At 45.2% G+C, this 13,316-nt stretch overlaps 1 protein-coding gene across 2 annotated transcripts in view; it reads right to left on the bottom strand.

Moving 5' to 3' along the window:
* The window catches only part of dph1 (diphthamide biosynthesis 1), a 683,707-nt gene that overhangs the window by 117,509 nt on the left and 552,882 nt on the right, over positions 1-13,316 (bottom strand). The gene's annotated exons all lie outside the window — the stretch shown is intronic.

The raw sequence follows: 13,316 nt of genomic DNA, 5'->3' as shown, positions 1-13,316 counted from the left end.
GTCTCTGGCGCTGTAAGGCAATTCAGTTCAGTTCAGTTTAGTTTATTGTCACGTGTACCGAGGTGCAGTGAAAAGCTTTTTGTTGCGTGCTAACCAGTCAGCAGAAAGACAATACATGATTACAATCAATCCATTTACAGTGTATAAGGTCAGTGTACATGATTAGGGAATAACGTTTAGTGCAAGGTAAAGCCAGCAAAGTCCGGTTAAGGATAGTCTGAGGTGCATCAAAGAGACAGATAGTAATCTGCACTGCTCTCTGGTTGTGGTAGGATGATTCAGTTGCCTGATAACAGCTGGGAAGAAACTGTGCCTGAATCTGGTGGTGTGCGTTTTCACACTTCTGTACCTTTTGCCTGAGGGGAGAGGGAAGAAGAGGGAGTGGCCAGGGTGCGACTCGTCCTTAACACTACTGCTGTGCCACTGTTCCCGCCAATATACCCACGGAAACTCTCGACTCGAATCCTCACCAAGAGAAGGAAACACAGGCCTCGATGCAAACCCAGAGATGTGTTGTCAAGAAATATTTTGTAAGTCCTTGTTTTCTTTCCCGTCAGTCGTTCGCAAATGCATTAAGAGATAAGATTATATACTTTGCTTGGCCTGATAGGTAGAGTAGAATTGACCAATGACCGGTGTCCCCGCGTTGGGGGTGTGCTTGGAATCGTGAGTTGGTGCTCTGACCGTCCGTCTGACTAATGCCTGAGCTGTCAGCTCCGGCACGTTCAAGCTGCCAGGAGCCTCTCAGCAAATTACAGAGAGATGCTGCTGACTTGTTGCTAATCAGCTCTGTGGCTGCTGGAGGCTGTGCTGGTACCAACCCGATCCACAGACCATAAATATCAATCGTAGAGCCGGGAAGAAACCCAGGACAGGCGACTTTCTGGGGGAATGGTTGGACCAGGGAGGCTGTAGTGATACAAAGTGATGAGGAAGCTCTTTCGAGGGAAGCTGAATAAACAAAGTCGAAGAATTCTTAAAGCACCCTTACCATTTAGTCTGTGCTGGCACTTTAAATGGCAATCCAGTCAGTTAAATTCCCTTGGTCCTTCTCCCTAGTTCTGCAAATTAATTTACCTCATGCCTTTCCGATTCATTTTTTAAATTATCGTATTAATTTGTTTACACCATCCTTCCAGGCAATGGGTTTCAGATTCTCGTCGCTCGGTGATAAGAGAAAGTCTCCTCACACCCTTCCATGTCCCTGTTCCACGAATCATCGACTAATAGGAATGGTTCCCTTCTATTTATCCTTGTAGCACTCAAGATGGTATTGTCCACTTCTATCAACCTTCTTTGCTTCAAAGAGAATCCCAGCTTCTCCAGTACAAATGTGATTAATCGATTGAAGGATACAGCATGGAAACAAGCCCTTTGGCCCACCGAGTCCATGCCAACCATCAATCACCCGTATGCGCTAGTTCTATGTTATTCCATCTTGCATCCACTCCTGATCACAGTTAACCTACAAACATGCACGTCTATGGGATGTGGGAGGAAATCGGATTGTCTTCCATTAATCCTACATTTGCCCTTCCTTGGGCATCTCCCCTTGTTAGCTTGGCACCTTTTATCGTGGCCACCAGCCCCTCACTCCCTTTGTTCACCTGAATCTCAGGCTGACGGGGAAGTGGTGGGGAGACATGGTGGGCTGGGGCCATAGCAGGATTGGAAAGCAAGCCTAACCATTAAAATCAAGGCATTGCTGAAGCAGGAGATACTCTGGGTCACAAGGCGCAAAGGTGGTGGTGATGGAACTCGGTCTGTGTTAGGACTCAGCAGCAGAGTCCCAGACAGATTCAAGATTGGCCAGACCAGTGAGGTCTGAAAATCCACCTGGGTTTAGTCACGGCAGTGTGTCAAGTTCACTGTTAAACGGGTGCCAACGTTAGTTGGGAGCCAATGTTAGATGAGTGCCAGTTAGACAGGTGCCATTGTTAGATGGATGCCAGAGCAAGGGATAGAGATGGTAGTTTGTGATGAGGACTGAAGAAGAAAGTTTAATACAAAGTTTGATTTCTCTAACTTCAGGTAGCCCTGACATTCCCTCTCTCTCTATCCCTCCCCCACCCAAGTTGCACTAGCTTCTCATTTTCACCCTACAAACAGCTAACAATGTCCTGTTTCCTTTATCATTGTTAGTTGTTTGCATCTTTCATTCATTGTTCTTTGTCCCTCCATTGTTCTTTATCGTGTATATCTCTTGTTTCCGTTATCCCTAACCAGTCTGAAAAAAGGTCCTGACCCGAAACATCACCCATTCCTTCTCTCCAGAGATGCTGCCTGTCCCGCGGAGTTACTCCAGCTTTTTGTGTCTATCTTAAGTTTAATATATAGTTGGAGCTTAACAGTTGTAGGCAGCTGGGAGCAATATAGAACATACAGCACAGGAACAGGGCCTTTGATTCACAATGCTTGTATCAAACATGATGCCAGGTTAAACTAATCTCCTTTGCCTGCACGTGATCTATATCCTTCCACTCCCTGCACTTCTATGTGCCTATCTAAAAGCCTCAAACGGCAGCGTGTTACAAGTGCCAAAATTGCATTCAGTTTCTCTCTCTGGAAAGGGATAAGGGGAAAGTAAAATCTGACGGAGTTATGTCTCCAGATTTTTAGCAGTGTATATTTCTTGCAATGACGCATGTAAAGCAGATTTGGATGTGAGCTACCGTACGGTGTGGAAGTGGCTGTCGATGATTGTAGTGAAACAGCCTCGTCCGCAAGCTGGCAGACTCGTCACGGGGTACCAATGCATCCACACTGCGGTCAACTGCTCTTGTGCTGTGCTACTCTGCTGCTTGTCCTGTTTGGGAGAGATCATCTCATGCGAAGAAAGTTGATGCCGCCTTTAATGACAACTGCAGATGCATCACTGACTGCCTAAATAGCTTGGATAGCTTGCATGTCTTGGCCAGTATTGCACCACCAGAATCGGCAGATCAGTTGCCAGTAGAACTGAACATTGTAGGCAAGTTGGGGACACCCACCATCCCTGTCACTCCCATCACCCAGCCCCAAAATGGCTGAAGTTGAGGAAGAGCTTCCTTCACACAGTCCAGCCACGGTCACAGTCCCCTCAAATAACCAGACTAGCCTTGTGGGAAAAGAAACGCAGTGAAAACCACCACCACGTAAAGATGCCAATCCCAACCAAGGAACAGCCACCACCTGGTCACTGGTGTGACTGGGAGAGCTGGAAGTCCCACAATAGGCTTCGTACAGGGATGGGCCGATGCAAGACCAATATGAACAAATGGGGCTATGCAGATGCGGCAGACACAGAATGTGAATGTGGAACATCTGTACAATCCACGCCACACCTACTAAGATGCCCACTTCTTGGTGAACAATGCTGCCTGGAAGATCTAGCGGTGGCAAACGAGAAAGCCGTCCACTGTGCAAGAGCCTGGCCTGGCCCAACATTTGAAACATAGATGATGGACACGAAAGAAGAAGAAGGACAGTGGACAATAGTTCTCCAGCAGAGGCAGCAGAGAGCTACCAGGATGAACAGTCCTCTGGAATAGTCCACCTGAAATTAATTGTTCCCTTTCAGGTAGCACAAGGGGGGGAAAGGTTTTTAGTTCTGCACCAGTGTAGGAAGAGTAACAAAATGGGCAAAATTGTCAAGTCCTGCATCAATTGATCAAATCTTAAAACCTGCTTCATTTAACCCTGCGATACACACACACACACACACACACACCCTGTGAAAATCATTAAACCCAGTTAATCAAATAGACATTACAATGATTAAAAGGCAAGGAAATTGGAGGGGAGGACGTCTCGTCCTTGGCTGGTGCTGCAGAGGAGTTAGTTTTGGAACATAAGTCACTGTCACTTGAAATCAATACAAATGGAAGCTTAGATGAAGCTTCCGAGAGTGAGAGTGAGGGAGAGAAAGTGAGTGAGAGAGAGAGAGAGAGAGAGAGAGAGAGAGAGTGACGTGGGTGTGTGCGAGAGAAAGAGAGAGTGGGTGTGTGTGAGGGAGAGAGCATGTGTGAGGGCAAGATAAAGAGAGAGAGAGAGAGAGAGAGAGAGAGAGAGAGAGAGAGAGAGAGAGAGAGAGAGAGAGAGAGAGAGAGAGAGCAGTGCACATCCGCAGACAGAGAGAGAGAGAGAGATGGAGAGAGAAAGAGACGGAGAGATAGAGAGAGGAAAGATACATAGGGACAGAGACGTACAGAGAGCTGAAAGATCGAGAGAGAGATGGTGAGACGCAGGCAGAACGAAGGAGAAAGTGAGTGAGAGAGAGAGAGACGGAGACAGAGAGAGAGGAGAGCGATAGAGCCAGAGAGAGACACACAGAGAAGGAGAAAGAGGAGAAAGCTTGTGCGACAGAGAGAGTGTGAGAGAGAAAGAGAGCAATGAACACAGAGAAAGAGAGAGTGAGAGTTCATGAGAGAGAAGAAAAGGGAGGGGAAGAGTGCGTGCTGTCCATTCCTATCATCCATTCCTATCACCATCCTGTTCCACGTGTTGTCATGCTTTCATTCATTTAATATTACCTGTCTTCCACCCTTCCCTTTCTTCTCTCGTTTTCATTCTCTTTTTCTCTCCACCCTGCCATCTTTGCACTTTTAAGGAAAGCAGAAATCACTGCAGGCACTCAGCGAGTCCAGCAGCACTGGTGGGGAGAGAAACTGAGTTAACACTTCAGTTTGATGACCTTTCATCAGAACCACTTGGCATTTGGAGTATTTTCAAAGCTGTTTCACTTTTCCCAGCTACGTTTAAAGATTATCAATCTGAAACGTTAATCCTGTTTGCCTCGTCACAGATGCCGCTGAGCATTTCCAGTGGCTTCTGCATTTACTCCGCCCAGTTCTGTTCTGTCGGGGAAGACACAGAAGGGTGGCCCACCGGTGTGGCAGGGTCTACATGCTGTCACCACCTCACAAGGCAAAGTGGGCAGCGTCAGTGGCAATGACACATCTCTTCCGGATGAACTCAGTCTTTTATGCACGTGTTGAAAGGTAGAACAGTGACACACGAACTTGGCACCCCCACAGCCCCTGATGCTCCCGTGATCCAAACTCTGAGGCCAATATCAGAGCATCCTTCAAGAGGGTGAATCCATGCAAAACCTGGCCCAATGCCAAACCTGGCCGAGAGCTGTACAGGCCCATGGGCTGGAATATTCAAGGACATTCTCTGTGGTCTGAGGTTCCCATCTGCTTCAAAAGGGCATCTAACTCACCCAAGAAGAGCATGTTGACTTGCCTTGATGATTGCCATACGTAGCATTTACATCCACTGCAATTAGGTGCTTTGAGTGGTTGGTTATCACGCAAATCATCTCCTGCCTCAGAAATGACCTGGAATCGCTTCAATTTGCCTATCACCACAATGGATTAACAGCAGATACTAACTCATCCTCTCTCCAATCTGCTCTGAACATGTCTGGATAACAGTAACACATAACTCGGAGAAGCATTGTGGGCTGATACATCAATTCCCCAACGTACAGAAATGCAAGAGGTTGCAGAGAGTGATGGAATCAGCCCGGTCCATCGCGGGCACAGCTCTCCGCCCCATCGACTTGCATCTATCTACGTGAAGTGCTGCCTCAAAAGAGCAGCATCTATCATCAAGGACCCCCACCATTCGGGCCATGCCTTTGTCTCACTGCCACCATCGGGCAGGAGGTACAGAAGCCTGAAGTCCCATGCCACCAGGTTCAGGAACAGCTACTTTGCTACAACCATCAGGTTCTTGCCCGAATTGCACAACCCTAATCCTACCTCAGCAATGGAACACTGCAGACCACATTTTGCACACCAAGGGATGGCTTCCTCATCATGTTTTTGTGCTGTCTTGTTGTTTGCAGTCATTTTCTTTTCATTGCCTTGTATAATTATAATAATTCATGTATACTATTTTTTGTGCATGTGGTCTGAGTTTATGGGCCTGTGATGCTGCTGCTACAAGTAAGATTGTAATTGTAGCTGTAACGCACTGTACTTGTGCATAAGACAACAAACTCAATTGGACTTGACTTGACTCACCATTAAAACTGCTCTATACTAAAAGGAGATGTGATCAGAAGCTTCACGACATGGAAGGGAACTGATAGAGGTTATTAGAGGCAGTATCTCTACAAGTTGGGGAGGCTAGGAGCAGGTAGTATTATCTAAGAATGAGCACAAGGCATTTCAGGACTGAGGTTGGGAAAGACTTCCAAAAGCTGAAGCTGGTCGATATGTGGAACTCTGTTGTGCAAACAGCAAATGATGCTACATGCAGTCAATTCTTAATTTTAAATCTGAGGTTGACAGATTTCTGTTGACTAAAGTTAATAAGAGATAAGGGGCAAAGCTGGATAGAGTTCGGTCACAAATCAGTCACGAAGGCTGGATTGGCTGAATGATTGATTTTTGTTTCTCTGGTGCAGACAGGTGACAGTCTTTATGCTACACTCGAGTGTAAGCCTGAGTTTTGCCTTTGAAGAGTTTTAAATCAACAACTATCCATCCGAGAGGGCTACCCCCAGGATTAACCTGTCATCTGCCCCAGCCATGGGTCTCTCTGCATGAATATTTGCTTACCTAACAAGACACTGTAGTTCAGAAGTCAGTCATGAAGCAAAGTGCTCCAAGCCGCAGGAGCTTGGGGTTTACTTTTAATCGTATTAACCTTTTTAGCCTGCCATTACCAGACTTCAAAGCCCATTCCGGTCAGAGCCTGATATTCACCACCACTCCTCCCAACCCCACATGCTCTCCCCACTTTGTTTCTAAATTGATGCAGAGATATAGATAGGCAGCTGCTGAGGAAGCAGAAGCACAGTAGGCAAAATGATACTGGCACTGACCACAGGACAATTCAAGATGGGCAATCAGTTTGAGAAAACTGTGAGAATCTAATCAATTGGAACTGATCGTCTTTGATACACAACACTGGGCTTGGGCCAAAGGTCAGAGTCTTCATTGATATTTTTCAGGTCGAGTCAAGTTGAGTTTAATTGTCTTTTGCACAAGGTATGAGCGCAATGAAAGTCTTGCTTGCAGCAGCACCAGGCACATAGACTCAGACAACACACAGAAAAAATAATATGTAAATTACACATAGAATTCCACAAGAGTAACACAAAGACTGAAAAAAACCCCAAGACATTAACACAAAACACAATTAGAAAAGTAACAAGTCCATGGTAGTGGGTCGATTCAAGGTGGTTGGAGGAAAGTAGTTGTTTCTGAAACTGCTGGTGTGGGACTTCTGTACCTCCTGTCCAACGGTAGCAGTGAGAAGAGGGAACGGCCCGGATGGTGGAAATCTTTTATGATAGACGCAGCATCTCATGGAGAGGCTTTCCATGGTGGAGAGGGTTGTGTACATGATGGACCGGGTGAAGTCACCACCATGTGTTGGAGATGCTGCACGATGCCATGATTGAACCGGTTAGGATACTTTTGTAAAAGTTCGTTAGAGTATTCAGTGGAATTATGAACCTCTTTAAAGAAGTTTATCAGAGGTGCTGATGCGCCTTCTTCATGATTATATCGATGTGCTGGGACCAGGATAGGTCAATCGAGATGATAATATTCTGTAATTTGAAGCAGCTAACTCTTTCCACCGCCGATCTGCCAATGAAAACTGGCAAATGATCTTCTGACATCCCTTTTAGTTTTTAGTTTTAGAGATAGAGTGGCAACGGGCCCTTCAGTCCATCGAGTCACTGCTGACCATCGATCACCCATTCTCTCTAGTTCTGTGTTTTCCCACTTTCTCTTCCACCCCCTCCGCACTGGTGGAAATTTACAGAGAACAATGAACCTACAAACCTGCACGTCTTTGGGATGTGGGAGGGAGCTGGATCCCCTGGACGAAACCCACGCGGTCACGGGGAGAACATGCAAACTCCACACAGACAGCGCCCGAGGTCAGGATCGAACCTGGGTCTCTGCCGCTGTGAGGCGGCAGCTCTGCTAGCTGGAGAATGGTTGGGGATGTGTTCACGGTCACTGAGTCTGCTGAATGCCAGCTGTGGCTCATTGAGAGCTCTCCAGCCTACGCCCGGCATTGGGTTGAAGTTCAGCTCCAGGAAGCTGAGAACGAGCTCCAGGCTGATACTGCAATGTGATACAGATGAAGCGATGTAGCTTCAGTGTCGTCCTTGGGATAACACGTCAAACCAAGGCCCCCTCGGGTGGACATTAAAGAGCCCCAGGCATATTTGCAAAAGCACTGAGAAATTCTGCTTGGCAATCTGGCCAATATAGATCACTCATGCAAAATCAATATAAACATTAAATTAGCTGCTTCGTGTTGTCTTGCTGTTTGTGTCGGTTGCATTTCCCATCCTGCAACTGTGAAGCCTCTTCATGTGGATACGCAGAGTATGGTAGAGTCATGCAGTCATAGAGGGGTAGAGTGCAGAAACAGCCTTTGGGTCACTGAGTCCGAGCCAAACATCATCTACACATTTACACTGATCCTACATAATCCCAATCGTTTTATTTCCATGAATCCTCATCAATTCCCCCGGATTCTACCACTCACATACACACTGGAGGCAAGTTATAGTGACCAATTAACCTGCCAACCCGCCTGCCCTTGCAATGCGGGAGGAAACTCACATGGTCACAGGGAGAGTGTGTAAACTCCGCACAGACAGTGGCCGAGGTCGGGATTGAACCGTGGCGCTGGCCCCGCTGGGCTGCGGCTACTAGCTTTGCCACCGTCTTGCCCACTCGAGGCATGTAACGCTCCTTCACTTGCAGCCGGGGAACGGATACTCAGTCAAGGCTCTGGATTGCTGTTGATGTGGCAAGAACCATCACCTTCATTTCTTGATTAGAAAGGGTGTCAAAGATTACAGGGAGAAGGCAGGAGAATGGGGTCGAGAGGAAAAAATAGATCAGCCATGATTGAATGACGGGGTAGAATCAATGGGCTGAATGGCCTAATTCGGCTCCAAAGACTTATGAATTTATGAACCTGCAGTGAAGTTTAGCCCAGGATATCAAATCCACAGATTGCCCTGAAAATTCTTAAATTAAAAATTGATTAATTTTCTCGATCCTACTGAGAGCAACAAGAAGAAGAGAAGAAAATCAATAATTACAAAGTATTTCTCCTCAGTTACATAAAAGAGGAGGGGAAATGGCTGATTAGTTGAGTGGGTTGACTGCAGGTGTGAAGTCATGCACTGAAACTCCAGGAATGCATCCAAACTGAATTGGAAACGACGGATGGTGTGATTTTTGACTCGGGAACTTCTAAACACTGTCAGTGCAAAATGTGAACATAATTTCTAGTGTATTAATTCTATTTTAGTTGAATAATTTGGTTCAGTCCACAGGGGGCATTAGGGAAGGTTATAGAAGTTGTGTGCAGTAAATTGTCCTGATTCACTGTTAGCAATGGCATCCATGGCAATCCTGACCAGGAAGAGCTTTAGTTACTGGTCACTGAGCTGTTGCTACCTTCAGTGGTATTACTGTACTTAGTGCTGTAGCACAGAAACAGGCCGTTCGGCCCATCTCTTCACCCCAGGATTTATTGATATTTCTCTGTATTTATTGTTATCAACCATATAAGCACAGAAGATCATTGGTTGCCCTCTCCCCTCCCTGATGGACATTTACACCTCCCGCTGCCTTAGCAGGGCAAAGAATATCATCAAGGACAGCTCCCATCCTGCGTTTGGACTGTTCGACCTGCTGCCCTCTGGAAGGCGCTACAGGTGCATCAAAACTAGGACAAATAGACTCAGGAACAGTTGTTTTCCGAAAGTCATAACTACTCTTAACTCACACATGCACTGACTTCACAGCCCAACACCCGGACTTCGATCTATTCTATCCACGTACTGAAATTTGGAACTGTAATGTGTATTGTAATTGTAATTTTTAATATTTTTAAAATAATTTTTAATATTTTAATATAACTTTAAAAATCTGCCTAAGAATACTACCTATTCATCCTTCACCATTGTGCCTTTATAGATATGTATATAGCGCCGCAGAATTGTGCACCTATCCCCACCCCCCCTTGTTTTGTTTTCTGTTTCTTGTTTTTTGTACTAAATTATATGTATGCACTGAGTACGAGATGCTTTTAATCTCATTGTACATGTATAGTGACAATAAATGGCATATCTATCTATATCTATCTATCTATCTATCTATCTATCTATATTTCCCAATTTTCTTCAGTCTGAAGATTTTGAAATGATACATTCAATTCCTTAACAGGCGAATAACAAAGTGGCCTTAGCAATGATTCCTGCCACACAGTTTCCCCATTGTATCAGTGCCTGTGTGACACAACTTTTTGCCTCTCTGTTTTCTGTTTCTGAGCCAGATTTCGGTCCCTTACTAACCCACGTTACTGTTTATCCACTCTGTGGTCCCTTATTGAAAGTCTTCTGAAAATGCAGAATTTCTTTAGTCAGAGGGTGGTGAATCTGTGTGTGTTTGTATACTGTCTGAAACTCCTCTGGAACATTTGAACTTGGCCCGTCTTAGACCAGACTTGTGGAAAAATGTCCCAACAAAGCAACAAACAGGTGGTGTGACTTGCTGCTGGTTTCAAACCAGGCACATCTGGATTATGTTCATTTTCAGAAAAAGAATACATACAGTGCCTGTTGTATGAATCTCCCGCCAATAGCTTGTGAGTATGAGCCACAAGGCCGCCCCTAACTTGGCACCACTTCAATTCTGAAGCTACCAGCCCACACCGACAGCATGTTGTCGATCTATCCCTTATTGCCCACAGTACAACATTCGAGCCCAAATGGCTGCAAGACAACAATTAATGTCAAACTGCATGTAAGAGACAGAAGCAGATGTTTAAAAATATAACAAGGTCTCTTGTTACCAGAACTCTTCCAATTTCTTATTGACTAACCTGTAATCTTATATCATGATGCATGATACAATAAACTCTGTTGATAACACTCTCGGCAGGGAGTCAGAACGTACTGAAATCAAGTCCGACTCCAGAGACTTCAGCTCATAATCTGGGTTGACGTTCCCAATGCACTACTGAGGAAATGCTGCACTGACAGAGATGTGCTCTTTCACATTGGATGTCAAATCAACATTTGCAGGTTAACAGTAAAGATCCCAAGGCGTTAAGTCTACTCACTGCCGTGAACTGCCCAATGTTTAGTCCTGGATCAACAGCACCACAGCAGACCAAGTGGCTCTTGTCTCAGTCTTGATTAATTGATTGAAAGATACAGCATGGAAACAGGCCCGACGGCCAACTGAGTCCACACCACCATCAATCATCCATTCACATTAGTTCTACGTTGCTCCATGTTTGCATCCTTTCCCAACACACCAAGGGGCAATTTACAAACGCCAATTAACCTACAAAATCACACGTGCAAGAGACAAAGGAGGAAGCCAGAGCTCCTGAACATTGTCTCTAGTATGTGTAGGATAGCGTTCATGTGTGGGGATCGCTAGTCAGTGCGGACTCAGTGGGCCGAAGGGCCTGTTTTTGCATTGTATCTATTAACTAAACTAGACTCTGCAATTTTTTGCTGTATTGGGCAGAGCTGCTCCCAAACCTAGCTGGGATGCAACCCTACCACTCCAGAAGGTACAACATATTTACCTAACCACTTAACCTACAAACCTGTACGTCTTCGGAGCATGGAAGGAAACCGAAGATCTCGGATAAAACCCACGGGGAGAACGTACAAACTCCTTCCAGACAGCACCCATGGTCGGGATTGAACCCAGGTTTCTGGCGCTGTAAGCACGAAAGGCACCAACAGTTTGCATGTTACGGTGCATCTATAAAACCTGGTACGTCAATGGAGACATGCCGAATTTCCTCAGTGTCTGAGGAAGTAGAGGCATTGGTGTGCTTTTTTGGCTGTAACTTCAAATGTGGTTAGTCCAGGACAGATTGTTGGTAATATTTACACCGAGGAACTTTAAGCTCTTAACAATTTCCATTTCGTCACCATTGATGCTGATCGGGGAATGCATTCCTCTATGCCTTCTGAAGTTGATAACTAGCTCCTTCATCATGCTGACATTGAGGGGGAGGTTGCTGCCCTGACACTGTGTTACTAAGCTCCCTATCTCCTACCACTCCAGAAGGAGACATTGCACCCAGGTGGAAGATGAGGAGCTCTTTCACAAGCTTACTTTGGGCTTCAGTACAACATTGCAGGAGGCCACTGATGAATAGGTTCGAGGGAGAGCGGGATTATATTTTTGTGGATTAAATGGGCACAAAAGGTAATCCTTCGAGCAGGGAAGAAGTATAGATTGAAATTTTCATGGTGGAGAGAGTGAGCAGCTTCAGATTCCTGAGCGTTGACATCTTGGATGACCTATCCTGGCCCCAGCAGGTGCGCTGGTGCCTCTACTATGTATGGAGCATAGAACAGTACAGCACAGGAACTGCCCTTCAGCCCACAATGTCTGTGCCCAAAATTATGATGATACCAAATCTTATTTGCCCCGCACATAATCCATATCCTTCCATTCCTTGCCTACCCCTTGTGCTTGTTCAAAAGTCTCTTAAATTCCATCATTGGTTCTGCCTCAACTACCACCCCTGACAGCGAGTTCCAGCATGTTGTCTGTCTCTGTACCTGCGATGCTGCTTCAAGCAGGAGTATCACGGTACATAAACTCAGACAACTCACAAAAGAGTAAATTGTACATACATTTTACAAAGCCAGTGAAACGAAACTGTGCAACAAGCAAGACATTTGTGTAAAACACAATTAAAATATAAGTTGCACCACACTCGACTCAAGCATATGACAATAAACTGGACTTGACTTGTCATATGAAATCATGAAACGTTAAACCACAGTAAGTAATCCGTTTCTGATCGTTGAAGGGCAAGAACTGAATGATACAGATGTAAAGTGCTTTGGAAAAGACCTGAGTATTTCTCTTTGGGGTTCTGGCCAATAACCCTCAAGCAATCCACCAGAATAAATAATCTGATCATTTTTGATCTCACTGTTTTTTATGGGAGTTTATTGTGAGAAAACTGTCCGCAACATTTCTCAATGTTAGAATCGCGATTTCAAAAATGTACGATGCTTTGGCACATAGTGACATTGTGAAAAGTACATTGGAATTTCAATCACAATCTGTGCCCCTGAATTAAAGAACATGTTGCGCCATTTAACCCCATGAGTTTGTATTCTATTCAATTAGATGATAGTTAATCTGTGACATAACCATCCTTGTCTCATATCTTTTAATGCCATTGCTGTTCACAGATCCTGTCTCTTATAAGCTGCTGAGTGATGTTCTTTGATGTAAGAATAATCAGAAAGTTATGGAAAAGCAAGCTGTGCTTGAAAACATCTATTTGGCACA

Source organism: Amblyraja radiata, chromosome 28 (genome assembly GCF_010909765.2).
Source record: "Amblyraja radiata isolate CabotCenter1 chromosome 28, sAmbRad1.1.pri, whole genome shotgun sequence".
NCBI lineage: Eukaryota > Metazoa > Chordata > Chondrichthyes > Rajiformes > Rajidae > Amblyraja > Amblyraja radiata.
Note: the sequence above shows the minus strand (reverse complement) of the source record. Positions and strands in the feature narration are given on the sequence as shown.